Genomic DNA, 27,986 nt, shown 5'->3' with positions numbered 1-27,986 from the left:
TTGTACATCTGAGAGTAATAGTACAGGTTACGAGAATGTCCGGCCCACAGATCATAGTATTCTGACAAATTTGGCCCCTGGAAAAATATAGTTGAATAATCCTGGTGTAGACCCTCGGTCAAGTGATCTCCTGCATACTACAAAACCAAACCAACTGATCTGAGAAATGACACGAGACAGCAGATTAACCCCATATACAGCCCTCCATCACAAGCGCAAACACAGCGCAATTGGGCATGACAGTCACACAACGGGTCAAACAGAGCCGGCCCAAGGCATACGCCAACTACGCGGTCGCTAGGGCCTCCACGCCACCAGGGGGCCCCGAGAGCACCGAGACGTTGTGATAAAAAAGTAAATATATACATGAAATTAAAATAACATTGAATAATTGAAATGAAATTGTATTACACCTGAAAAAAATAAATTCATTTTGACAAAATACCAATACTAGGTTAACTGCGCGCCTTTGCGCTCCAGGTGCTAATTGGGTGCAGGTGGCGCTGCTCTTGTGGCGACACGCAGCTGGTGTTCTCTGTGTCTATTTTATGTTCTTTTTAACCTGTTTTAAGTGTTTGTTTTCGGAAACCTGTACATTTGTGATTGTTTTAACAGAGTCCCTGTCGCAATGGAGATGATTTATCTCTTATTCGCATTGTTTATTGCGAATTTTACCTGGAGTTATGAGCACTCCCAAACAATCACGTATACACGGGAGGCTCTCATAGGATTAAGATGGCACTGTGCAGCCGGGAATGATCCCACACACTCTTGGCTGGTCAAAAACTCTACAAAAGATTTATCTTTCGTATTTCGGGAGAGCTTTGGGAAGCCGAGATGTTGGAAACGTGGACGGAGAGGCGGCGTGCGTCAGCGCATCAGGAAACTTCAAAGTAAGAACCGTATTCCTCTGCCTTGTATGATCATGGCAAATGTTCAGTCTTTAAGGAATAAGACTGATGAACTACAGGGAAATGTTCTTCACTTACGGGAATTCAGGGATGCATGTGTCTTAGCATTTACTGAGACATGGCTGTCTGATTCGGACTGCGACTCTTCTCTGGAACTTGGCGGCTTCGGTGTTCCTGTGCGTTTGGATCGGGACAGTGAAGCGACGCGTAAAACTCAGGGAGGAGGAGTATGCTTGTACATAAACCGCAGATGGTGCAGTCAGGTAACTGCGTCAGCGGCTGTGCCTACCTGATATTGAGCTTTTGTCTGTGTCACTGAGGCCGTTCTACCTTCCAAGGGAATTTCCTCAAATATTTATCACGGTGGTCTACATCCACCCCAAAGCTGACGTCAGATCTGCTTCAGACACGATCTTTAAAGTGATACACGACCTGCAATCTATTTCTCCTGATGCTCCAAATTTTATTTTGGGGGATTTTAATCACTGTAATCTTAAGAAATCACTGAGAAATTTTTATCAGTATGTCACCTGTCCTACAAGGCATAACAGAACTTTAGATCTTTGTTATGGATCTATTAAAGGGGCGTACAAATCTGAGGCAGGACCTGCACTGGGCTCTTCAGATCATAACACTGTTCACCTCCTTCCCACGTATAAATCTGTGCTGAGGAGGGAAAAGACTTGCAAAAAGCAAGTCAAAGTCTGGAGCAATGACAGTTCACTTGCCCTACAAGGATGTTTCGACTGCACAGACTGGTCTGTATTCCAGGAGGACTGCTCACATATTGATGAACTCACCGATGTTGTGTGTAGTTATATCTCATTTGTGATTCCTTCTATGGAGGTAAAAATTTTTCCTAATAATAAACCATGGCTCTCTAAGGATATTAGGGGACTTATTCACAAAAGGAAAATTGCCTTTGATATGGGTGATGACCTTACAGAAAGAAAACTAAAGAAGGAAGTGAGGTCTGAAATAAAAAAAAAAAGGCAAAATTAAGGTATAAAGATAAAATTGAGGCTGAACTGAGCAGTAACAATTTGAGGAAAGCCTGGAATGGAATGAGAACAATGACAGGATCACTGAGGAAGGGGAATGACAAAATTTCATTGGATGGTTTTACTTCAGATAAAGAGTTAGCAGATGATTTAAACAGTTTTTATCTTTGATTTGAAAATCAGAATTGTATTGCACGGACAGGTGTTTTTAAAGATACTTTGACAATGTCTCCAGCATTTTCTATTGATGTGGATGATGTGGCAAATCTTTTTAAGAAAACTAAGGCTAAGAGCCCTGGACCTGATAATATCTGTGGTAAAGTATTAAAAACGTGTGCGGATCAGCTGAGCAGCATTTTCCATTATATTTTTTCATTCTCTCTTGAGCTGCACAAAGTACCTAAGCTTTGGAAACATTCAGTTATTGTTCCAACAGCAAAGAGTGGCTCCCCCAAAGTATTTAATGATTTCAGGCCTGTAGCTTTGACTTCTTTAGTAATGAAGACTTTTGAGAAGATCATCAGGTCGGAAATTTTGTTGCATGTTGAACAACAGCTTGACCCGCTGCAGTTTGCATATCGAGAGAGGTGTCGAGGATGCAGCGGTAACATTACTGCACTTTTTGTTTAGGCATTTGGGGGGCAGAAGACACATGCCAGACTCTTATTTATAGACTTTTCCTCAGCATTCAATACCATCCAACCCTTTCTGCTTGCTGATAGGCTCCTCCATCATTTTAAACTTGATCCTCACCTGATTAGTTGGATAACTGACTTTTTAACTCACAGGTCACAGTGTGTGAGAGTTCACGGTGTTCTTTCTCGTGTGCTCTCCTCTTCTACTGGCTCTCCTCAGGGTTGCTGCTCTTTATTTTGTACACTAATGAGTGCCGCAGCAGTGTCAGTAACATCTTAAAGTTTGCTGATGATACAGTTATTGTTAGTCTTCTTCAGGGAGATGAGCAGGACCATGTTGATGACTTAGTCTCTTGGTGTGAGGAGTCTTTTCTAGAATTGAATGTGTCAAAAACTAAAGATATGATTATTGATTTTAGGAAGTCTACCTGTTTTCCATCACCAACTGTTCTTAAAAATGTTGCTGTTGAGATGGTGGAGAGCTATAAATACCTGGGTGTGGTCCTTGATAATAAACTTTGCTTTGAACCTCATGTTGATGTTATCTCCAAAAAGGTTCAGCAAAGATTGTTCTTTTTGAGGAAGATGAGAACCTTCCAGGTTTCTTCTGAGATGATGACTCTTTTTTATAGAAGTTTTATTGAATCAGTTTTGACTTTTTGTATTGTTGCTTGGTTTGGAAATTTGAATTGTCCAAATAAGAGTCATCTTGGCAGTCTTGTCAAAACTGCTGGAAAAATCTCAGGCAGTCAGCAGGCCGAGGTAATGTCCATCTATAACAGACAGGTCCTGAGGAAGGCTAATGCTGTTCTGGATTGTTCTAATCATCCACTGAAAAAAGAGTTTGAGCTTCTGCCCTCAGGCCGTCGTTTTAGGGCTCCTATGAGGAGGACTAAAAGATTTCAGATCTCGTTTATTCCTAGTGCAATTTTATTATTTAATGGCAATTAGCCTTTGATGTTGTTTATTTTGCACTACTGTTGCTTATTTGCACATCCACATATTACAGTTTTGCAATACTTTTTGTTTTTGGCATGGACTCTGGATTGAATATTTGACATTGTATGGGTATTGTTTTTATTTTATTATTATTATTATTAAGTTTATTACTAAGTTTAGTGATAAAGGTTACTTAGTTAGTTATTATTATTAAGTTTATTCCTTTGTTTCCTTCGTTTGATTTTAGACTTTTAATTGGGTCTTATTTTCACTGTTGATATTGTTATCTTTGTGTGCTCCTGCTGCAACATTAATTTCCCTTTACGGGACAATAAAGAAATTCTGATTCTGATTCTGATTGATGCCTCCTGTTGGCTGCTGCCACCGTTGGGCAAATTTAGATGCATCGCTTGGGTCAGGAGGTCGATGACTAATGTGAGGAAAGAAGTGAGTGTAAGTCATGTCTCAGAAAAGAAATGATCCCTCTGGAGTGGAGAAAAGAAAAAAGAAGAAGTTGGAAGACGAGAAAAAACAACAAGACAAAGGTAGGTTTGCATGTCCAATATTACAGTTTTTGTTGTCATTATTTGCGAAAAGCTCCGTTCGTTTAGTGTAAAGTGCTTTAGGTGTCTTAAAGTCAGGCAATTGCTCTAAGACTGCGGGAGAAGCTCAGCTTCCCCTAAAATGTCAAAAAATAAGTGATCAAATATATACTGTTGTGTGTACATGTGATTGACTAAATATGCGCTATAACGCGCTCAACTTTTGTTCAGAATCAGCTTCTTATCACTGGGAACGACGCGGCTTTCCTCTCACTCAAACCCGCAGCTTCACAGACGCTGAGCGTCCACAGACTTCAATATCGACACAAAGCATGCAGCGAAACGCGACGAGTCATTGGATAAATGCTGGGCTTTGTCCCGCCCATCGGACGCTCAGCGTGTCTGGGGGTCATGGGGCAGTGGGCGGGCCTCGGCTGGGCCGGACGCTCAGCTTCTGCATGATGATTGGATGATCTGTCTGAGGCTGAATCCCTTTTTGATTGACAGCGAAATGAGCGAATCAGCGATCTTTTGGTGTAAACATCCGTGGGAGCATTTTTTAATTTTCATTCTGTTCTGAGTTGAACCGGAGACTTTCCTAATCCTCTTAGCGGCATTTTCTTTGTTAAAAACGATTAGCGACAAATCAAGCTTCTATTTCTGGTGGGTTTTTTTTGTAGGTGCTTGTGTTTGGAGACTGACTTCTATCACTCTTTCTGACTTCTATCTCAGTTTCTGTTCCTACCGAGCAGCGGGTGCTGCTGAGCTCCTCCACCGTCACAAAGCGCTCACAGGCGGACAAACTTCACACGAGCCTCGCGCCAGTCCCAGCTAGTGAGCTAGCTAGGTAGCAAGCTGCACATAATGGCAGACAATTTGAATGTTGTGGACCAGATTTTGGTGAAGCCATTTGATAGTCTTCCTTACGAAGAAAAACTTAGAGTTAAACAGCAGTGAAGATCAACTCCTCAGATTAATTTGGTGCAAAAGGAAAAGTAGCTCAGCTCTCAATGGTTTTCAGGCCAAAGTTAAAGAAATAGCCCCCAGTGCAATGTTTGTGCTTTGCTCTGCACACACAGTGCTGTTATGTTGTGGATTTCAATGTTCACTTTGGAGATTATTTAACTATTGTATTTATTATTTAAGTATTTAATTTTGATTACAACTTTATTTTTGGTAAGATAATGTGAATGTCATTTGATTCTGTTTTGTATTTGGATATTGAACATTTTGCACACTATTGCACATCTGAAAGAAATTAAACTATTTAACGTGTTTACTATAAATGCAGTCTCCTGCCTGCTGATGTTACTTTCAAATAGTTAAATTAATGAGCCATACTTATACATCACTCTGTATGTCGAAGTTAATTAAAACATATTTACGAGTTTGCTACCCCTTTAAGGTTAAAAACAAGAATGACACCTGTATGATGTAAGATAATTACAAATAATGCTAATGATTGTGGTACGTTACACACATAACAGTGTAGTCGATGGAATAATGAGGCATCTGGTGCTGAGGTGATGGTAGGGGGGCCCCCAAATGAAATTCTGCTTAAGGCCCCTTAAAGGCTTGGGCCGGCCCTGGGGTCAAAGATAAACCTTTCATGTAGATATATTTACACCAATACATAACTTTTATCTTACCATAAAAGTTCATATCTTAACATAAAATTCTGTGTGGAAACTGGATGCTAGCCTACCTCAGAAGAGTTGAAGCCTTTGGTTGGATGCCGCATTGAATCTTCTGAGAAGGAAATCTCGCCACTCTCCGTTGAATTTCCTGGTTAGGTGATTTTTAAATGCCAGCCTTATTAACGGCCGTCGTTGTGACTTGTGAGGGTTCTGTGCTGTTGAAGCAGCGCTACAAGCATCTACCCAGCTAACACAGAACGTCCTTGTAACGTTGCTGGGACGTTACATTTTCGTTGCACAATTGGGAACGTTCTGTCCACCTCCTGGCAACTTCCATCAGGAACATTTACTTGTTACAGTTTTTGGACGTTTCTTTGGAACGTTGTACTTGCGTTGAGGGGACGTTGTATTAACTACATAATTCACCAGCCTTATCAATCTATACATTGATTGATAAGGCTGGTGAATTGGTATTGTTGTAAATTTAAATAAAGTGATTCCTGTATTTTCTTTCTTAACACTTATATTTTATAACTTGTTTAATTTTCCGAAAGTTTTCATTCTCAGGGATACTTTAGTAGGCCTACCGTCCCGATGATAGTCTAGTCCAGATTGACCGGTCGATCGCATGGGGGGACTCCCGCGGTTCATTCTATCTGCGCAGGGTCAAGAGGTCATGAGGAGCTACAGTGGAGAGCGACGCGAGCGTATAATGGCGGAGGAAAAAGATCCCAAACTTATCATTTTCATCCAGAGTGGGAGGAAGATTATTTTTTCGTTTATTCAAATGGAAAATCCATCTGCCTTATCTGCAATGCAAACGTGGCATTACCGAAGAAAGGGAATTTGAAGCGGCATTTTAAGACGATCCACAAGAGCTACGATGCTAGCTTCCCGGCTAAAAGCCGGCTTGGAGCACAACAGGCCGTTTTCCCCCGGACAAATACCACCAGTAAGGCTGCAACCACAGCTTCTTATCGTGCCAGCCGTGTTCTGGCAAAAAGAAAGAAATCATTCAAGGATGGTGAAATTGTGAAAGAAGCTTTCATGGAAGCTGCAGATGTGATCTTTGCCGATTTTAAAAATCAGAATGAGATCGTGTCTGCAGGATGTGCAGCTCTCAAAAAAGTCTGTTGCACGACGATGCGACTTAATGGCGGAGGATATTGATCGGCAACTGAGGAATGATACTGAGGTATGTGAGTGTTTTTCTCTGCAATTCAATGAATCCACTGATACTGTGGACGTGGCTCAGCTATGTGTTTTTATTAGAATGTTTATTGACAACATGAATGTAAAAGAACTGAGCATTTTACCTTTGAAAGGCCACACGAGAGGCACAGATATGTTTCAGGTTTTTATGGAATTTGTTAAGAGCCAGCTGCCCCTCTACAAACTCATTTCTATAACCGAGCTGCCAGCTCGATGCCATCTTAATAATGTATTTATACAAACAACCATGTCATCAAATTTCATTGCATGAGAGGCTTATTAACTGATCGAGTAGTTCTGCTGTGTTTATATACGTGTTCCTGCTTTCAGCAGCACTGGAGCTGTTTCATGTAAACTAAACTTGAAGCAACTTTGTAACAGATGGTACACAGCAACGACTCGACAGACTGGAGTCAAAGGTAGACGGCATACTACAACTACTGTGGAGGAATCAGGCTGCTGAAGAAGCTGACTGCATTGGAGATAATGCAGGCCAGACTTAAAACAACGGAGGAGCTGGACCAATTCAGCAAAACGCTGGAGGACCAGGAGTTTAGGAGGACAGTGGTAAATTATTGTTCCTAACACTTTTGCAGATGTGGTTATTTTCATGAAAGTTGCATATTACCATTACACACATACTTCTTTTTACTCTGTCATAGGTGAATCTGCTGAAACAGCTGTCTGGATCAATGCTGAACTTCTCTGCCAGGACGATGCTCAGCGAAATTGGGATGTGGCGGTTGTAGGCTGGCGTCAGCCTCAAAGGATGGAAAGGGAAGAAAGCCCTGCAGCCTCTCACTCTCTAGAGTTTTGAAGAGTAAGTTATCAAGGTGTCTCACTGCATCATTTAAGTTTAGTTAGCAATTAAAAAGAATTTTATCGTTTCTCCAGTTAAAAAAGAGGAAAATACAAGACCGTTTTTTATTTTGTTTTTGTGACAGAAGCCTTCAGCAACAAGATGGAAATTTTACCAGATGCTATCGATGATGCGTTAACTGAAACACTGCGCCATGCAGCAAAGACGGTAAGTAGTTAAACTTTTATGGCATCAGCAACTCACAGGTGACTTGTACTAGCACCATGGCCACACCTAGTCATTCCCTTCAATCAAATCCCGGTCCAGTGTTGACTGTTTCAAGAGTGAAGACCGTGACTGGCTCACATGCACCCCAGCTCTTTGGAGCAATCTCTCTCTCTCAATCCGTTCCTCACATTCTGTATTCTCTTTCCTCAAACATCTTAAAACCTATCTGTGTGGGCTCACCTTCCCTCCATAGTGTAACTGTCACTCGGCTGTGTTGACAATTGGAATTCATTCATTCATTATTGGTTTATTTGACAGGGACAGTGCATATTAATGAACATACAATTGTTTATAGACAGTATGTGAGACACATCGAAGTGGACACGGTTCAAAAAATTAAGCTGGTTTTCAGTGAAAATTTTAACAGCTGATGAGAGATTTTGAGGTGACTGTCACTTTAAGGACTTCCCACGGAGCGAGACGTCGCGCAGCGCTCTCAGGCGCCGTCGTCAGCCTGTTCAAGCTGAAAACCTCCACATTTCAGGCTCTGTTGATCCAGGACGTCGTGAGAGAACAGAGAAGTTTCAGAAGAAGTCGGTTTCAGCATTTTATCCGGATATTCCACTGTTAAAGGAGATTTTTTTAATGAAAGACGTGCGGACGGATTGCAGCGTCGGCTCGCAGCTGCCGCGACGCTCCGCCACAGGAAAAACACCTCTGTTGGAAGCCTTAAGGACAAGTTGGAACATGCCAAACTGTTAAACAATTTCTCAGATACTCACTCCACTGAAAGCCATCAAAAGCCGCCTGGATTTTACAAATGGTTATCAACACAGAGGTGTTTTTTCTGTGCCGCCGCACCGCGCCGGCTGCATCCCGACGCGCGGACCCGTCCGCACGTCTTTCATTAAAAAAATCTCCTTTAACAGTGGAATATCCGGATAAAATGCTGAAACCGACTTCTTCTGAAACTTCTCTGTTCTCTCACGACGTCCTGGATCAATAGAGCCTGAAATGTGGAGGTTTTCAGCTTGAAACAGGCTGACGACGGCGCCTGAGAGCGCTGCGTGACGTCCCACTCTGTGGGAAGTCCTTAAAGGGACAGTATCACCTCAAAATCTCATCAGCCGTTAAAATTTTCACCGAAAACCAGCTTAATTTTTCGAACCGTGTCCACTTCGATGTGTCTCACAGGTTTAGAAAAAATTTTGATCAAACAAAACGCCAGTCTCTCAGCAACTTCTCAGACAAAGGAATTCCGACGAGGGGCTGGACGACTCCTCCCACAAGGAGTGCTCACAGGCGAATGACGTCACCGACAGGCGTGGAAAAACTCACGCATGCGCACGAGGGTTCAAGCATGTCTGACGTAAAAACATATGAATGAAATCCATATAGTTTTTGAAAAAAATAAAAAGGACCTATACATTATTGACAGACTTCGTACACACACACACACACATATATATATATATATATATATATATAGGGCACACACTTTAACGTAAATATGCCAGTTTTAGCATAATACTAATTTCCATCCGTAGTCTCCAGACATAAAATATAAAACACAGAGCATTTAACAAGCATAAAAACATTGATAATTTACAATATAATACACTGTCATATTTTAATATAACCCAGAGCCATATAAAGGAGGAGTTATCTGTTCCGGTCAAGATGGAGGTTAAAATGCTGTTGTCTCAATATAAAGTGCAGGAAAGTACTGAGGTCGAATTCAGTTGTAGGTGTGTACAGGTACAGTCAGTTTTATTATAAGATGCTGAATTAAAGTGCTTTGTCATGATAGTAAAGTGCTCGATACAGCTGCAGTATCTCTTTAAAGTGCTTGTGTGCATAAGTTTACCTATGTGTTGTTGTGTGCGTGTATATGAAACTATATTGCTTTCGCATGTCTTTAACTCGTAATGATTACAGGTTTGGTTTTCTTTCAGTCATGTTTTAAGCTGTGTCTTGAATAAAGCAAATGTGGGGCTGAACCTGATTGTCGTTGGCAGAGTATTCCATGTGCTATTGCCCCTAATAGAGAGTACATTTTGAGCAAAGACAGTTTTTCAAAATTTGGTCTCACAATCACACCTAGCGGAGGATCTGGTGTTAATTTCATTGTTACTTTTCCTGTTAATATAGTTCCTCAGAGGGAGTGGGGCCAAATTGTGTAGGGACCTGTACACAGCACAACACATTTTAAATAGCATGAAATTCTCAAAACTTAAAAGCTTATATTTTTCTAAGATTGGATGGTGATGAGAAATCGTTTTTTTTTTTTTTTTGGTCCAATATTTTTATGGCTTTTTTGTACAATTGTTCTACTGGTTTCAGTACAGTTGTTCCTGGAAAGGACCATGTTGTAATGCAATACTCTATATGTGACATGAAGTGTAAGAAAGATTTGGCCGCATCTATTGTAATAAACGGTCTTATCTGTTTAAAATTAGATCGATTGAACTTTACAGTGTGATTTTACCTTTTTGATACGTTTTTTGAATGTAAGATTTGGGTCTAATATCACTCAGAGATATTTGAATTGGTTCACAAGCACAGTTCTTCCCCTTCCAAGAAAACATGGGATCTGGCTAACTTAATTGGTCTTTTGGTGAACATCATACATACAGTTTTTTGGTGTTCAGCAGAAGACAGTTTTTATGTAGTCATTTGTGTATTTTACATAGTGCATTTGTGAGGTCTACAGATATTTTGTCACTCTTTCCCTGGGTCAAGATTACTGCATCATCTGCATACATTTGCATATTTAGTTCAGAGCACACATCAGGGAGATCATTTCTATACAGAAAGAATAATAGAGGGGCTAATATTGAGCCTTGTGGAAGACCAACATAACTAGGGAGATACGAGGATGTGGCACCATCCACAACAACACGCTGCTTTCTGTTCGAAAGATGGGATTGAAACCATTGAATAGTATCCTCTGAAAAATTAAGATATTGAATTAAGGATTCTGCATATTAATACATGGACTGGTTGAGCGCCCTTGAACTTCACTGTGCTGAGGGGACTGGCACTATAGAAGTTATTGTATAGTATTTTTATGAATGGTTTTCTTTGTTTTTTAGGCAAAGAAGGAGGATGAAAGAATTGGTACTGGTGTTAATGCTGTCTCAGATGCTGGGGTGGATGAAGCCCTGGGCGACTATGTGGATGCCGATGCCATGGACCATTGTGTAGTGAATGATGACGCCATGGACGGCAGTGCCATGAGTGATGATGCCACAATTAGTCATGGGTCAGATGAGAAGTGATTCATTTTATACTGAGAACTTATGCCTCCCCCTCTGTAAGGTGCGGGGGAGACATGAAATAAGTGCCCAATTTTCCTTGCACAACTTTTTTCCTGGATGCCATGATCATCAACTGGACTGGACTGACACTATGTTTGTTTTGATCCACCTTTGTGATCCACCCACCATTGTGGGAACAAATCAAAAGCTGTGTTCACCACGGGGACACGTTCGGCACTATTCAGGATTATTTGAGTTTTTTGTTTTTTTGTTTTTTTTTACCGATGACGAACAATGCGTAAAAAAATCTGACCGATGCAACTACATCGGTCCAAACCGGTCTGGATCCGGGACTGATGTTGCTGCTTTAAAGGGTGGACGGTGGAGACATCTTCAGTTTTTGTTTAACGTTGACCCTTCTAGTTCATTTTATACTGAGAACTTATCCATGGGTTAATGCTATTGTAACTGTAATAATACTGGATGATGTCACCTGGCTTAGTACCTGAGAGATTGGAGTGTATTTTACCTGTTTCTATGACTGTATTATTTTATGTGTTTATTTATTTATGTAAGGTAAATTATTCTATTGAAGTTTTATTGCACTGAAGTCACTGATTGAGAAAAGAAATTTCATTTTCTAGTGTATACAATTGCACAGTGAAAATAACAACAAACTTTAAACCTTAGTCATGGGTCACATCATGGATGAGAACTGATCCCTGGCTTAATGCTATTGTAATTGTAATAATACTGGAGGGCGGATGAGAACTAATCAAGTTACTGAGAACTTGTCCATGACTTAATGCATTGCTATTGTAATAATACTTCTAAAGCAGGGGTAGGCAACCTGTTCCAGAAAGAGCCATGAGGGTGCAGGTTTTCTTTGCAGCCACTGACTCCACCAGGTGATTTCACTGATTAACTGATTCCATCTGCTCAAAGTGATATTAATCAGTAAAATCACCTGGTGGAGTCAGTGGCTGCAAAGAAAACCTGCACCCTCATGGCTCTTTCTGGAACAGGTTGCCTACCCCTGTTCTAAAGTAATAAACTTGCAATTTACAGACTCATGCAATGTTCACAGTGTTCCTTCGTGTTGGGGGACATTGCAACAACATTGCAGCAATGTTGTGTCACAACCGCCTGAGAACGTTCTAGGTTGGCTGGTTGGCAACGTTCTTGGCAACATTCCTGGAACGTTCTGGAGAGTCTACAAATGAACGTTCCTACAACGTTGTGATGCAACGTTACTGCCACTTTGATGTAACGTTCAGGCAACGTTCCATTGTTAGCTGGGTACGCGCTGATTATGTCGCGCACTGTGCGTGTGCAAACACCGGAGAGAGCAAACAGTGATCTCATGTAAAGTCTTGTGGGTTTTTTTTTTTTTTTATAGCGTTTCCTCGCAATAACCTAATATCATATTAAAGTTCATGTCTATCAGCGCGCACAGTGAGTGGAATCAGGCGGTGGGAGACTGAATGTTTGGGGGGTTTTTTTTACCGTCCTCTCATGGATCATGTTGTTGTCTGCTGTGTGTGTGTGCGCATATACGTTCAGTCTCCCACCGCCTGATTTCACTCACTGTGCGCGCTGATAGGCATGAAATAAATTTTTTTTTTTAAGAAAAAAAAGCTTCCGACGTGTGGTTTTTGAACGTACAATGTGAGCAGTCAGATGGCATCAGAGCAGCGGGCCGTACAGTGTGAGAACATGAATCATGCGCTCTGAACTTTTAAACCCTGCAGTTTTGTCGCACAGTTTGAGCTGGAGCCAAGTACAACGATTGAAAATATCGTACAGTGTCTGCCCAGCCTAAGTTCGCCTTTCGTTCATGCAGCATGCTGCGTCTGTGATCACTGAACACTCTTTTTAATGTTGAGAAAGAGTTCTCGCACTAACTGGACTTGACGAATCGCAGGAACTCCAGCTCTGACACTGCTTGAATAAATCGAGCATGCTTTAATTCGTCCACCTTGCCATGATCGCTGGACTCAGGATCCTTGCCCTCTGCCGCACTGACAAGCGCAACCCTCAGCCTATCAAATCACTTGAACACAGACACACGCCATATCCGTTTGTTTTAAAATTAATTACTTTAGTTAATTAATTTGGTTTATTTGTTAAATACGTGATATTATTGAATAACTAATATTCACATCTGAGGGGGCGGGGTTGATGACGTGAGGGGGCGTCGCCCCCAAACGCCCCCTTGTGGCGCCGGGTCCAGTCATATCTTTCTGAACTCTTCCACATCAAACTCCATCGTGTCAGTGTTTACAATGTGCTTGAACAATAACAGGTGAAGTTGCTCATGAACTTTAAGTTTATTAAATATTTATTACGGCAACTCTTAAAACTTCGGTTATCTTTATCATTTTATTACTGGTACATTCTGGGAACTACTTTTTGTGCAGGAATTCATCAAGCACGTGGCTGTGGGCGCGCACTGACACAGAAAACACAGAAACTGTGGAAAGTTGTTCGGCCAAAACGAGAGCCTCCACTTTTAGCTTGTCATAAGCTAAACTCGTGGCGCTCGTGAGCGTGTGCCTCCTGTGGTCCCTCTCTTAAAAAATAAATAAATAAATAAATAAAAAAGTTCACGTCTCCTCCTTCATCCACAGTTGTGTGTCAGAACTCACTTTCACACATCCTGTATATTCATTCTTTCATCTCTGCACCACCCTGGTGGGCGAAACTTTTGTCACCTTTAATCTTAATTTTGTCACCTGTTTTTAATTTAGTCTTTTCCTCTTGTCAAATATTCTTCTTAGTTTTGGTCATATTTAGTGATTCACATATGTTTTTATTCTGTTTGAGAACTGAATGTATTTTTGTCTTGTTTCAGTCTTTTTGATCAAAAACAGATTATTTCTGATGACTGTTTCAGTCAACAGTGTTTCACACATCTGAAATACTGAACGGCATCATGACCTGAAAAAATACACTTGTTGAATTATTGAAGGTTTGTGGTGTTTTTCCCTGATATTTTAAATCCACAAAATCCTGTCAGATACAATTAGACCCAAAACACATAAGCAGACCAAATGGAAAATGTCAGCTCACCACGGTTTCACCATGATCAAAGCCGTACACACACACACACACACACACACACACACACACACACACACACACACACACACACACACACACACACACACACACACACACACACACACACACACACGCCACTTGGCCATTTTAATATAGATATGATGCACACTTCATATTTCATCAATTTTTTCATATGTAATGTAATTTGTTGTTCTTCTTTGTCTTTCGGCTGTTCCCGTTAGGGGTCCCCACAGCAGATCAATCGTTTCCATCTCACCCTGTCCTCTGTATCTTCCTCTGTCACACCAACCACCTGCATGTCCTCTCTCAGCACATCCATGAACCTCCTCTTTGGTCTCCCTCTTCTCCTCCTGCCTGGTGGCTCCATCCTCAGCATCCTTCTCCCTATATACCCTGGGTCCCTCCTCTGCACATGTCCAAACCATCTCAATCTCACCTCTCTGACTTTGTCTCCAAACCGTCCCACCTGAGCTGTCCCTCTGATATGTTCATTCCAATCTTGTCCATTCTTGTCACTCCCAAAGAGAATCTCAACACCTCCAGCTCTGCCTCCCGTCTTTTTGTTAGTGTCACCGTCTCTAAACCGTCCAACATAGCTGGTCTCACTACTGTTTTGTAAACTTTCCCCTTCACTCTTGCTGATATTCTTCGGTCACAAATCACTCCTGCCACCTTTCTCCACCCACTCCACCCTGCCTGCACTCTCTTCTTCACCTCTCTACCACACTCTCCATTACTTTGAACAGTTGACCCCAAATATTTAAACTCATCTACTTTCACCACTTCTACTCCTTGTAACTGCACTATTCCACTGGGCTCCCTCTCATTCACACACGTACTCAGTCTTGCTTCTACTGACTTTCATTCCCCTTCTCTCCAAAGCATATCTTCACTTCTCCAGACTAGACTCAGCTTGTTCTCTACTCTCACTACAGATCACAATGTCATCTGCAAACATCATAGTCCATGGGGACTCCTGTCTGATCTCATCTGTCAACCTGTCCATCACTACTGTAAACAAGAAAGGACTCAGAGCTGATCCCTGGTGTAATCCCACCTCCACCTTGAATGAGTCTGTCATTCCGACTGCGCATCTCACCGCTGTCACACTATTCTTGTACATGTCCTGCACTACCCTAACATACTTCTCTGCCACTCCAGACTTCCTCATACAATGCCACAACTCTTCTCTTGGCACCCTGTCATAAGCTTTTTCTAAGTCCACAAACACACAATGTAACTCTTTCTGTCCTTCTCTGTACTTTTCCAATCAGTATTCTCAGAGCAAACATTGCATCTGTAGTGCTCTTTCTCGGCATGAAACCATATTGCTGCTCACAGATCTTCACCTGTTTTCTAAGCCTAGCTTCTACTACTCTTTCCCATAACTTCATGCTGTGGCTGATCAGCTTTATGCCTCTGTAGTTACTGCAGCTCTGCACATCACCCTTGTTCTTGAAAATAGGAACCAGCACACTTCGTCTCCACTCCTCAGGCATCCTCTCACTTTCCAAGATTTTATTAAACAATCTGGTTAGAAACTCTACTGCCATCTCTCCTAGACATTTCCATGCCTCCATTGGAATGTCATCTGGACCAACTGCCTTTCCACTCTTCATCCTCTTCATAGCAGCCCTCACTTCTTCCTTGCTAATCTCTTTTACTTCCTGATTTACTCTCACCACATCATCCAGCCTTTTCTCTCGCTCATTTTCTTTATTCATCAACTCTTCAAAATATTCCCTCCACCTTCTCAGCACACACTCCTCACTTGTCAGCACATTACCACGTGCATCTTTTACCACCCTAACCTGCTGCACATCCTTTCCAGCTCTGTCCCTTTGTCTGGCCAATCGGTACAAGTCCTTTTCTCCTTCCTTACTATTCAACTTATTGTACAGCTCGCAATATGCCTTTTCCTTTGCTTTTGCCACTTCTCTTCTCGCCTTACGCCGCATCTCCTTGTACTCCTGTCTACTTTCTTCATCTCTCCGACTATCCCAAAACGTTTTCGCCAACCTCTTTCTCCTTATGCTTTCCTGGACCTCTTCATTCCACCACCAAGTCTCCTTGTCTTCCTTCCTCTGTCCAGATGTCATACCCAGTACTGTCCTAGCTGTCTCCCTCACCACATCTGCAGTACTTTTCCAGTTGTCCAAAATTGCTTCCCCTCCAACCAGTGCTTCTCTCACCTGCTCGCTAAATTTCACACACCAGTCTTCCTCCTTCAGCTTCCACCATCTGATCCTTTGTTGAGCTCTCACTCTCTTCTTCTTCTTTACCTCTAAAGTCATCCTACAAACAACCATCCTATGCTGTCTAGTGACACTCTCTCCTGCTACCACCTTACAGTCTGTGATTTCTTTTAGCTTGCATCTCCTATAAAGAATGTAGTCCACCTGTGTGCACCTTCCTCCACTCTTATATGTTACCCTGTGCTCCTCCCTTTTATTAAAGTAGGTATTCACCACAGCCATTTCCATCCTTTTTGCAAAATCAACTACCATCTGTCCTTCACCATTCCTATCCTTGATACCATATCTACCCATTACTTCCTTCATCACCTCTGTTCCCTTCACCAACATGCCCATTGAAGTCTGCTCCTATCACCACTCTTTCATGCTTGGGCACACTCTCCACCACCTCATCTAACACACTCCAGAAATCTTCTTTCTCCTTCATCTCACAACCTACCTGTGGGGCATATGCACTGATGATATTCATCATCACCCCTTCAATTTCCAACTTCACACTCATCACCCTGTCAGACACTCGCTTAACCTCCAACACTTTTAACATACTCTTCCTTTAAAATGACCCCAACACCATTTCTCTTCCTGTCCTCACCATGGTACAACAACTTGTACCCACCGCCGATGCTCCTGCTCTTACTTCCCTTCCACTTGGTCTCTTGCACACACAATATGTCTACCTTTCTCCTCTCTATCATATCAGCCAGCTCTCTCCCTTTACCAGTCATACTACCAACATTCAAAGTCCCCACTCTCATTTCCACCCTTCTAGTTTTCTTCTTCTCCCGCTGTTCGTGGCAACGTTTTCCTCCTCTTCTTCGTCGTCTTCGCCCAGCAGTAGCCCAATTTCCACTGGCACCCTGTTGGGCAATAGCACTGGTGGCGGATGTTGTTAACCCGGGCTGCGACCGATCCGGTATGGGAATTCGATTCTGAGTCTGCATAGTTGGGTTGGCTTGTTTTACGCCGGATGCCCTTCCTGACGCAACCCTCCTCATTTATCCGGGCTTGGGACCGGCACTCAGAATGTACTGGCTGCACACCCCATGTGGCTGAGTTCATGTAATGTAATTTGTTAAATTTCAACATATATATTATGTCATTTGGGAGGTGATGGTCTTGCAGTTAAGTGTTGGGCTTCAGACCAGAGGATCCTTGGTTCAAAATCCAGCCAGACCGGAAAATCACTGATTGCCCTTGGGTAAGGTTCTTAATCCCTCGTTGCTTCCGGTGCATCGCGACCGCTTTAAATGACATCAGCGTCCACATTCTCTCTTTAAAAAAGTGATGTGAAGATCTGACAGTTTGTTTTAACAGAACACAAGTGAGCTGATTATTGTCCGTGTTCACGCTGCAAGAGGAACCAATCAGATCATCAACATTTTTCACATATAACCTGTTTAAGAGTGAGGAATTTTTATTTCCCAGAATGAAAGTGGGAGTTCTACCAAGAAGACACACTGAGACGCTTATTTTTTGAGTGAACAGCTGAAAAACGTTATGATCTATGTTCCAGGAGTGAAATGTAAACTTCTGTTAAAAAAAAAGTTAATGTTGCTTCAAATGTAGTAGAAAGCCGGATTATTGGGTAAATATTTGACTGCAGATTTTCAGTGTCATTTGTTAAAGTACCTCTTGGATCAGGACCGTACTGTGTTTGTTGACCTTCTTCAACCCCTCAAACCTGGTCATAAACACAACTGACTGTAATGTTCATCTGAAGTGGGTCACAATCTTTAATGAAAAATCATTACAATCTGGTGCTGAATCCTGCTTTCAGCATCCAGATGTACATACAGTTGTGCTCAAAATTTTACATATCCTGGCAGAATTTGCTTTTTGGCCATTTTTCAGAGAATGTGAATGACAAACACAAAAACTTTCTTTTCATGATTAGTAGGTGAATGAAGCCATTTGTTGTCAACCAACTGTGACCCAAATGACCCCAATCAAAAGTTTACACACCCCTGTTCTTAATACCATGTACTGCCCCCTTTAACGTCACTGACAGCTTGGAGTCTTTTGTGGTAGTTTGTGGTCGAAGCTCTCTGATGATAAAACTGACACTGAATATGTCTTGGATGGCGACCCCAAGTGCAAACAAGGGAGCAGCCGAAGGGACTTACTTTAGTTATGAAGAAACCAACAGTTTGGCACTCTGTGGTAAATCTGCATGGAGTAGACGGTTCTGAAAAACTGAGTGACTGTGCAAGAAGGAGAAGAGTGAGGAAAGCCAGCAAGACACCCAGACAACCCAGAAGTAGTTCTGGGCTTCTGTGGCTGTGATTAGAAAAATTGTGCACAGTGAAAGTTTGCATTGTTATACAGTTTCATGATGAAGTGGTACAGAAGGAGGATTTTATTAAAAAGAACTGAAACTTTAGCTACAAACTGTCAGAAGGTACATCAAATCAATTTTATTTATATAGCGCCAAATCACAACAAACAGTTGCCCCAAACATCTGAGATGCAAACCAACATTTGATCAGTGGTGGGCACAGCTAACCAAAAAGTTAGCTTCGATAACTGGTAATCAGTTAACTGACTGAAAAACTAAGCGTAAGCTACAGATAACCGATAACCTTCAATTTTGCCTCAAATACGCTCTCAGCTACTAAGAAGCTGATTTTGAGTTTAAAGACCACCAAAGCTTCTGACAGAACAAACAGATCACGAACCCAAACAGCCAATGAGCAGCGCTTCTGCCTTTGTGCACTCTGCCCCCTGCTGTAGGAAAGTGTCATTTACCCTGACAGGATACAGTGGTCCAGTGATGAGGCAGAGGTCTTGAAATGGAAAGCAGGTTTGAATTATGGTTTTGCTTTATAAATAAAATTATTCCAGATAGAGTAACTACATTAATGTAAACTCTTAAAATGTACAAAGTGATATACGAGGTCTGTTAGAAAAGTATCCGACCTTATTATTTTTTTCAAAAACCATATGGATTTGAATCACGTGTGATTACATCAGACATGCTTGAACCCTCGTGGGCATGCGAGAGTTTTTTCACGCCTGTCGGTTACGTCATTCGCCTGTGGGCAGTCTTTGAGTGAGGAGTCGTCCACCCGCTCGTCGATTTTTTTCATTGTTTATGAATGGCTCAGAGACTGCTGCTTTGTTTGATCAAAATTTTTTCAAAACTGTAAGGCACAACTGAGTGGACACCATTCAATAAATTCAGCTGGTTTTCGGTAAAAATTTTAACGGCTGATGAGAGATTTTGGTCTGGTAGTGTCGCTGTAAGGACGGCCTACGGCGCCTGACAGCGATCTGCGCTTCGAGGCGGCAGCGTCTCGCCGTTTCAAGTTGAAAACTTCCACATTTCAGGCTCTGTTGACCCAGTAAGTCGTCAGAGAACAGAGAACTTTCAGAAGTCGTCGGCATGAGGAGTTTATTCGGACATTCCATTGTTAACGGACATTTTGTAATGAAAGAATGTGCGGGCAGAGTCGCATGTCGGGCCGGACCCGACCGCGGGGGGTCGCGACAGGAAAAACACCTCCGTTGGAAACCTTAACGGACAAGTTGGAACATGCCCAAGCTGTTAAACAATTTCTCAGTTACTCACTTGTTGAAAGCCATCAAAAGCCGCCTGAATTTTACAAATGGTTTTCAACACGGAGGTGTTTTTCTTGTCGCGGCGCACACAGATTTGCCGAGTCGTCACGGAAACGACTCAGCGAATTTGCACGCACGTCTTTCATTAAATGTCCTTAAACAGTGGAATGTCCGCATAAAGTCCTCATGCCGGCCTCTTCTGAATCTTCTCTGTTCTCTCACGACGTCCTGGATGAATTAAGCCTTAAATTAGGATGTTTTCAGGTCGAAACAGGCCAACGACGGCGCCTGGAAGCGCTGCGCGACGTCCCGCTCCGTGGGAAGTCCTTACAGCGACAGAAACACCCCATAATCTCTCATCAGCCGTTAAACTTTTCACCGAAAACCATCTTAATTTCTCGAATAGTGTCCACTCGGATATTCCTCACAGGTCCAGAAAAAATTTTTGACAAAGCAACGCGCGCCGTCTCGAGCAGCGTGTGAAACAAAGGAATTCAGCCGAGAGGGCGGGACCACATCTCACTCAAGGCCTGCCCACAGGGAAATGACGTCACCAACACGCGTGAAAAAACTCACGCATGCGCACGAGGGTTCAAGCATGATTGGCGTAATCGCACGTCATTCAAATCCATATAGTTAAAAAAAAAATAAAAGGGTTGGTTTATTATCTAATAGACCTCGTATAACACATATCTGGGTGATTCTTAGACTACGGGCACTTATTATGTCCTTCGATCATATTGTATGAAAAACAGAAAAAAGGGGAAATTTCACACTTTTATAGTTATCTTTACAATGAAAGTGTGTTAAGAAATTTGTTCTAGTAGTCTATGATGACTTTTTCACCTTTTTTTAAGTATCATTATATGCAAATATTGCCGTTTTGTGTTTGTCCCACACCCAGACTTTTGATCTTCAATGATAAAAATGAATGGTAAAGAAACATTTTTTCTAATGTTTTAAAATATCTCTGAATAAAATATCAGTAAAATAATCAAAACATAATTGGGGTATTCAATGTCATACAACTGTTGTGATTGTTTTAAACAAAATGTAGTTGTCCCACACTATTGCCGTAATTTCCACAACACTGTAATGTCCATTTAAACATTTTGTATGAAAGATTGTTTGGGTAGTTTCTATGGAGATAAACAGTAACATCAGAGCACGTATATAGCGCCAAATCACAACAAACAGTTGCCCCAAGGCGCTTTATATTGTAAGGCAATGGTGTGGTGGAAATTACATTTACAAGCCTCCGCTCATACTGATTGGTTGATTCATTCATTCTATGTAAAAACCAACACAAGTGAATCAATGTAACATGTTGGTGTTTACAAATAAATGTGCTTTGGTAAAATATGTCATTTTTTTCATTTGTATAAAAAAAAAAACAGAAGTTTTCAAGTTCCCACTAGATAGCACCTAAGCACATGCGTGATGACATCACAACTCTATCTGGTTAGGGAGACAAGGTTTCTTTCAATTACAAGAACTGTCAAAAAACTTTCTCGTGTCTGGTTGGAGTTGTGTGGCGATAGGAATCGCCATTTGAATGCATGAATAACGATGTAGGTCGCACAAAGAAATCAAATAATAGTGAAAACATGTTCATTGTGCCCAGAGTGCTGGTATTTTGGTCGATGAACTTTGCAGTGCGGAGTCAATAACACATTGATCAGTCGCTTCGTGCAGGGGTCATAACACAATGAATCAGTCGCTCCATATGGTGTCATAACATCCGATCGGTTAGCGGCTCGGTGCGGTGTCATAACAGATCAATCAGTCCCTCCGTGAGGCGTCATGACATCCTATCGGTTAGCGGCTCGGTGCGGTGTCATAACAGATCAATCAGTCGCTCCGTGAGGCGTCATGGCATCCTATCGGTTAGCGGCTCGGTGCGGTGTCATAACAGATCAATCAGTCGCTCCGTGAGGCGTCATGGCATCCTATCGGTTAGCGGCTCGGTGCGGTGTCATAACAGATCAATCAGTCGCTCCGTGAGGCGTCATGGCATCCTATCGGTTAGCGGCTCGGTGCGGTGTCATAACAGATCAATCAGTCGCTCCGTGAGGCGTCATGGCATCCTATCGGTTAGCGGCTCGGTGCGGTGTCATAACAGATCAATCAGTCGCTCCGTGAGGCGTCATGACATCCTATCGGTTAGCGGCTCGGTGCGGTGTCATAACAGATCAGTTGCTCCGTGAGGCGTCATAACATCCGATCGGTTAGCGGCTCGGTGTCATAACAGATCAATCAGTTGCTCCGTGAGGCATCATGGCATCTGATCGGTTAGCGGCTCGGTGTCATAACAGATCAATCAGTCACTCCGTGAGGCGTCATAACATCTGATTGGTTAGCGGTGCGGTGTCATAACAGATCAATCAGTCGCTCCGTGAGGCGTCATGACATCCGATCGGTTAGCGGCTCGGTGTCATAACAGATCAATCAGTCGCTCCGTGAGGCGTCATGACATCCAATCGGTTAGCGGCTCTGTGTTATAACAGATCAAGCGGTCGCTCCGTGAGGCATCATAACATCCGATCGGTTAGCAGCTCTGTGTTATAACAGATCAATCAGTCGCTCTGTGAGGCGTCATAACATCAAGCCTGGTTCACACAGCAGGATAATTAGGCCGATATCGGACCGATCTTCCCCTTCCGACAATCTTAAGGACGCCCCGACAATCGTGATGACGCTAAATATAATCTTATCAGATATTCCTGCCGTGTGTGGTGTGTTAAGAAGGACGTGAGGAGCTAAATGTGACATGCAGCAAATCAGAAAGCGAGGTGCTTGACCTGGGAATGTTCAAGTGTGAAATCTTGTTTTTACAGTGTGGTTGACACACACTGTACAACTAAACCTGTCAGATCTATGATTTTTTTTTTCTTCACGTGTGTGGTCTCTCAACATTTTGGAAACCTCCAGATAATTTTAAAATCCTGCAGTCAACAACACTGTGATATAACCGGTTGCCAGTAGATGGCAGTGTTCTATGCATTTTGATCCGTTTATATCACACAGCCTGAATCATAATTGAACAGACTTTTTGGCTTCTTCTGGCATTTTTACATAAAACAAACGCAATAAAAATGTCTATAAACCCAGAGGATATATTCAGGAGAGTTTTAGGCATAATATACAAAGAGTTCAATGCTTTTGTCTGTGTGGAGCCTGATCAGAGCATCTCAAATGCATTTCTCCTGTCGTGAATGTACTGAGATACCCATAATGCACCTGGACCCAGCATGTTCACACTAAAACCTTCAAAATTAGTGCATTACTTTAAAACTAAAACATATATCTGATATTTTCGCTTTATAAAACTTCAGACGTGATGTTAATGTAAATAACTTGTCCAAAATTAGTTTGGTTAAAATTTTAACCCTAAGTTAAAACTGTATGCCTGTGGATGACTTGGGTGATATTGCCAGAAATGAACTTTTTTCTTTTTTCTTACCAGTTCACCTTTGTCTGCAAAGGATACAGCGGTTTCTTCTAGAACCAGCTCTTCTCTGTTTGTAGAGGACAGAACTGTGCATCTATTACAAAAAGTAACATCTGCACAAATGTTAGTCTAAAAATTATCAGACCAAAACTTATCGGAAGATAATTGGTCCAATGATGGTTTTCAAAGTTATCTGAAATGCTAATCTGATAATGAAAATATTATCTTCGATGGTTAGCAGATTAGTGGAACTGTGCCCACCACTGCATTTAATCTATTTTGATAAAAAAAAAAAAAATCCTTTTCAACTCGACTCCACCATGAAGCTAAAGATATAAGTGCTCTTGCAATAGGAAACCTGACCACTAGATGTCATCAGAATCACTTTCAACACTGTAACACAATCAGATGTGTAACTGAACATCAGCCCTCCAACAAACTGGAAACACACCTGGAGCCGAGTCAGGCCCCTCTGCTTTTATGGAACTTGCTGTCTGGGACACAGGTGTCTCTGTCTTCACTCCTGGGAGACAGAAGCCAAAGGAAAGACACCGTTAGTATTTTGAAATGTAACTGAAATTAACATTATTTGATGACATAAACAGGACGCCTGCAGTTCAACAAACGTACCAGGAGGGGGCGCAGACAGAAGGACTGCAGACAAAATAAATCTGTCTTTTCAGAATTCGAATGTCTGTAAGTGCTGGAGCCACTGCTCAGCCCGGTGCTGTTGCTGGAGCAACATCGCTGCCATTTTGGCGTTGTGGGATAGTTTGGCCATAAACCCACGCGTGTCATGAGCCAACCTGTGGACGACACACGGAATGTGTCTCTTTGTCCCAGATTGATCTCTTTCAGTGCAGCTTCTTGTTCTGACTTTAACACCAAGTTAACACCCAAATCTTTCATCACCAACTGTAAATGGTCATCAAAACATTCCAATCATATCTTTCTGGACTCTTCCGCATCAAACTCCATCGTGTCAATGTTTACAATGTGCTCCAGCTATAACAGGTGAAGTTGCTCCATTATGGAGTTAAATTTGTCTCATTAATACCTGCAAATGCACAGAGGCTGATTTACAAATATTCCTCAGTTTATACGCGTGTTTTGTGATCCACAAACACAAAAGCATTTGCAAAACTGAAAATTCTGTTTGTGAAGTGTGATTCAGCATTTGTAGGTCACCGATTACACGCATTCATTGTGTTGCTCACTTGCAATACTGAGACATTCTCAGCGCAAAACGTCAGACCCACAAATATGGAAGTCGCTATTCACATTTCCTTCCAGTAGATGGTAGTGTTGTTCTATGCATTTTGACGGATGGGGGGGGGCAGCTAAACACCAACAGGAGCCAATAGGAAGCCTAATAGATGGGTTTCCGCTCCAGCGCATTTCCCATGACCCTTTGCGCTCACCGTCATGTTGTGTGGCACTGATTCAGTTTGTTAACAAAAGAGATGCCGGCACAAATTGTCCCAAGCGACAATATATACTGACAAGGCACATATTGTCGCTGGTCATCAGAGCAAGAAGTAAAACTTGATGTTTAACTGTGAATTGTTTTTGTTTTTTTCGCTCTGTCTCTCTCTCACACACACACACACACGCGCTCATCTGCCAAAAATGTAATAAAATCATCAGCATTTATTTATTTAATATGCTGCTTAAATTCAGCGGGTGGTGTCATCTGATCTGAGGTCATAGCCCAAAAGGTTTTTTTTTTTTTTTTTGCAAACATTGCGCGTTGACCGTTAACCTACGACACAGGCAGGCGGCACACGGAGGTCTAAAAAGTAGGCATCCCGTGGATGCACACCAGGTTCTGTTCTGGCGTTTTATCACTGTGAGCGCATGAAAATTGTCACATTTATTTTCTTGCAATCCTTCTCGACAGCGCCAGGACTTTTTGTGATCATTGCGCACAGGACAGAGGAAGATGGTTTGATTCATCCTGTACTAACTGGCAATGCATAACGTGGCGATGCTTTTGTGCAGGCTGCAGAACACCACATGGTTTCAGCCTGACTTTTAGCACTCAGATGTTGGTGAATTATTCAAAGTGCTTGGGTGATATTGGCTCAGTAATAATAAAAATGCCAGCGCTGCTGCTGTGGATCATCGCAACAACTGTGGGTGCAGCGTAAATCCTGGTGTGATTGTTCCTCCAGCAGTAGCCCGAATCATCCTTGTCTGCACGTACACAACAAATGCAAGCAAAAAAAAAAAAAAAAAAAAAAGGCAAAGGCAAAGAAAAGGGTTTGTGGCCGTTGCCATCATAACATTTGAATGAAGTGGCACAGAGGAGGGTTTTACTAAAAAGAAGACCTCAACGTTCAGCTACAATTTGCCAGAAGGTCCATCTGATGTAATTCCCTCGAAGCACTTCCAGACACAAGTGGTTTCCTCAGACTGATGTTTATTGCAAACACAAGGTGCTTGCAACAGGTATAAACCACATCATGAAAACTAAAGATAGACAAACTTTCAAACTTATGGCGAAATAAAACATAAATCTTAGCTTTCAACAATTAATTAGAAAGTAAAATACAATCACAAATAAAAACATACCTCGTTGGCCGTGTGCTATCAAAAGGAATTACATTAATTCTTCCTTTTAACTTCGTTTCTTGTTAAAATGTTCGTTCTTAATCAAGCTGTTCTTTATGCTGGCTTCTTCTGCAGGCTATACCACATACACGCTCACAGCGCCCTCTAGTGGTAGGGTGTAATAGTTACATTAAACAACACAGACCATAAGAGTCATGAAAATTAAATAAAATAGAATGTGGCAGTTACACTCCCACCAAATCTCACAACCTTTATGTGGGATTTCTATAAACTAAACTGACACTTAACTTTGAACATGAAACAAACTCAAAGGTTACTCTGCTTCAAGTAAAACAATAACCTTATGTGCAGGTTGGTCAAGTGAAACTGTTTTAGTCATGTGTTTACCATGTCTGTCAAGTGTACTCTCACTGATCAAAAGCCCAACCTTTCTCACTTTTCCATCTTTTCCAGGGTAAACATCTATGACTTTGGCTAGTTTCCATTCATTGCGTGGAGCAAGATTTTCTTTTAGTAGAACAATGTCATTAATCTTTAAGTCTCTCTTAGACACATTCCACTTCTGTCTCGATTGCAAGTTGAGTAAGTACTCCTTTCTCCATCTGATCCAAAATTCATTCACCAAGTACTGCACTCTTCGCCATCTCCTTTGTAGGTACAGGTCTTCTTTAATAAACTGCCCTGGTGGAGGTTGAATAATGGTAGACTTCATTGTCAGAATATGATTAGGTGTTAATGGTTCGGGTCCAGTGGGATCATTTAGATGTTCTGCAGAGAGTGGCCTGCTGTTAATAATTGCCATAACCTCATACAAGAACGTTCTCAACGATGTTGTGTCTAATCTTCTTGCTGATTGGTCGAGGATAACAGAAAGAACACTCCTTATTGTCCTTATCTGTCTTTCCCATGCTCCTCCCATATGACTCGCTGATGGGGGATTCATGAGGAATTCACATCCAAACGCTTTGATTTTTTTCTTGATCCATGTCTTTCATCAACTTTGCAAACTCTCTCTCAGCTCCAACAAAATTGGTTCCCTTGTCACATCTCAGCTGACGAACATTTCCTCTGATGGCAATAAACGTTCGTAGAGCATTCATACATGCGTCTGTACTTAGGTCATCTACCACGTCTATGTGGATTGCTCGTGAACATAGACAGTTAGTATCAATCCATATCTCTTCTCATATCTCTGGAGTTGGTTCTGTCCTGTCAGAAGATAAATCTCCCATCTTCTGTACTTCAGTACTTCTTCTGTACTTTCGACACTTGACACATTTGTAGATGTGAGACAAGACTGCACTGCTACATCCAAGGATCCACAGTCCATTAGCTCGCAGTTCGTTAGTCGTCATTCCACGTCCTTGATGCTGAACTTTCTCATGAAAATGTCTGATAAGCAGTGTAGAGATATGACTATTTCTTGGTAGTATTGCCGGATGTTTCACATGCAGATGGAGTACAGCATGACTCAAACGTCCTCCAACTCTGAGTATTCCTTCTTCATCCAAAAATGGACTCAGTTTATACAGCTTACTGTCTTTGGTCTTTGCAACTGTTTTCTTTGCTTTCAAACTCTTTATCTCCTCTGAGAATGCTTTTGTCTGAATCAGCTTGATGACTACTAGCTCAGCTTCCTTCCTTTCTTCCAAACTTGTATTCATGGCATTTCGTGTCATACCTTTGTGTTCTTTGATCTTTCGCCTCAGCCTTGCTATAGCTTTGATTAGTCTGGACCAATCTGAAAATTTCTCGAAGCGATCTAGCATTGTCCTCTGTTCCTTTGCTTGGGTGTTGCATACAAATGCTTTCCGTATTTCGGGATCATCTTCTCTAATCTCTCCCACCTTGACATCTCTTTCAGGTAGTCTGCTTTGCCAAAGAAACTTTGGTCCTATGA

At 41.9% G+C, this 27,986-nt stretch overlaps 1 long non-coding RNA gene across 1 annotated transcript; it reads right to left on the bottom strand.

Moving 5' to 3' along the window:
• On the bottom strand, nt 1-27,899 carry LOC117505790. The gene is made up of 4 exons (XR_004559262.1): nt 27,889-27,899; nt 24,582-24,586; nt 7,520-7,530; nt 1-113 (listed from the first exon to the last, which is right to left on the bottom strand). It is a non-coding gene; the product is annotated as an uncharacterized LOC117505790 (long non-coding RNA).
• Nucleotides 27,900-27,986: the final 87 nt, after the last annotated feature.

The sequence above is a fragment of the Thalassophryne amazonica genome, unplaced genomic scaffold (genome assembly GCF_902500255.1).
Source record: "Thalassophryne amazonica unplaced genomic scaffold, fThaAma1.1, whole genome shotgun sequence".
Classification (NCBI taxonomy): domain Eukaryota; kingdom Metazoa; phylum Chordata; class Actinopteri; order Batrachoidiformes; family Batrachoididae; genus Thalassophryne; species Thalassophryne amazonica.
Note: the sequence above shows the minus strand (reverse complement) of the source record. Positions and strands in the feature narration are given on the sequence as shown.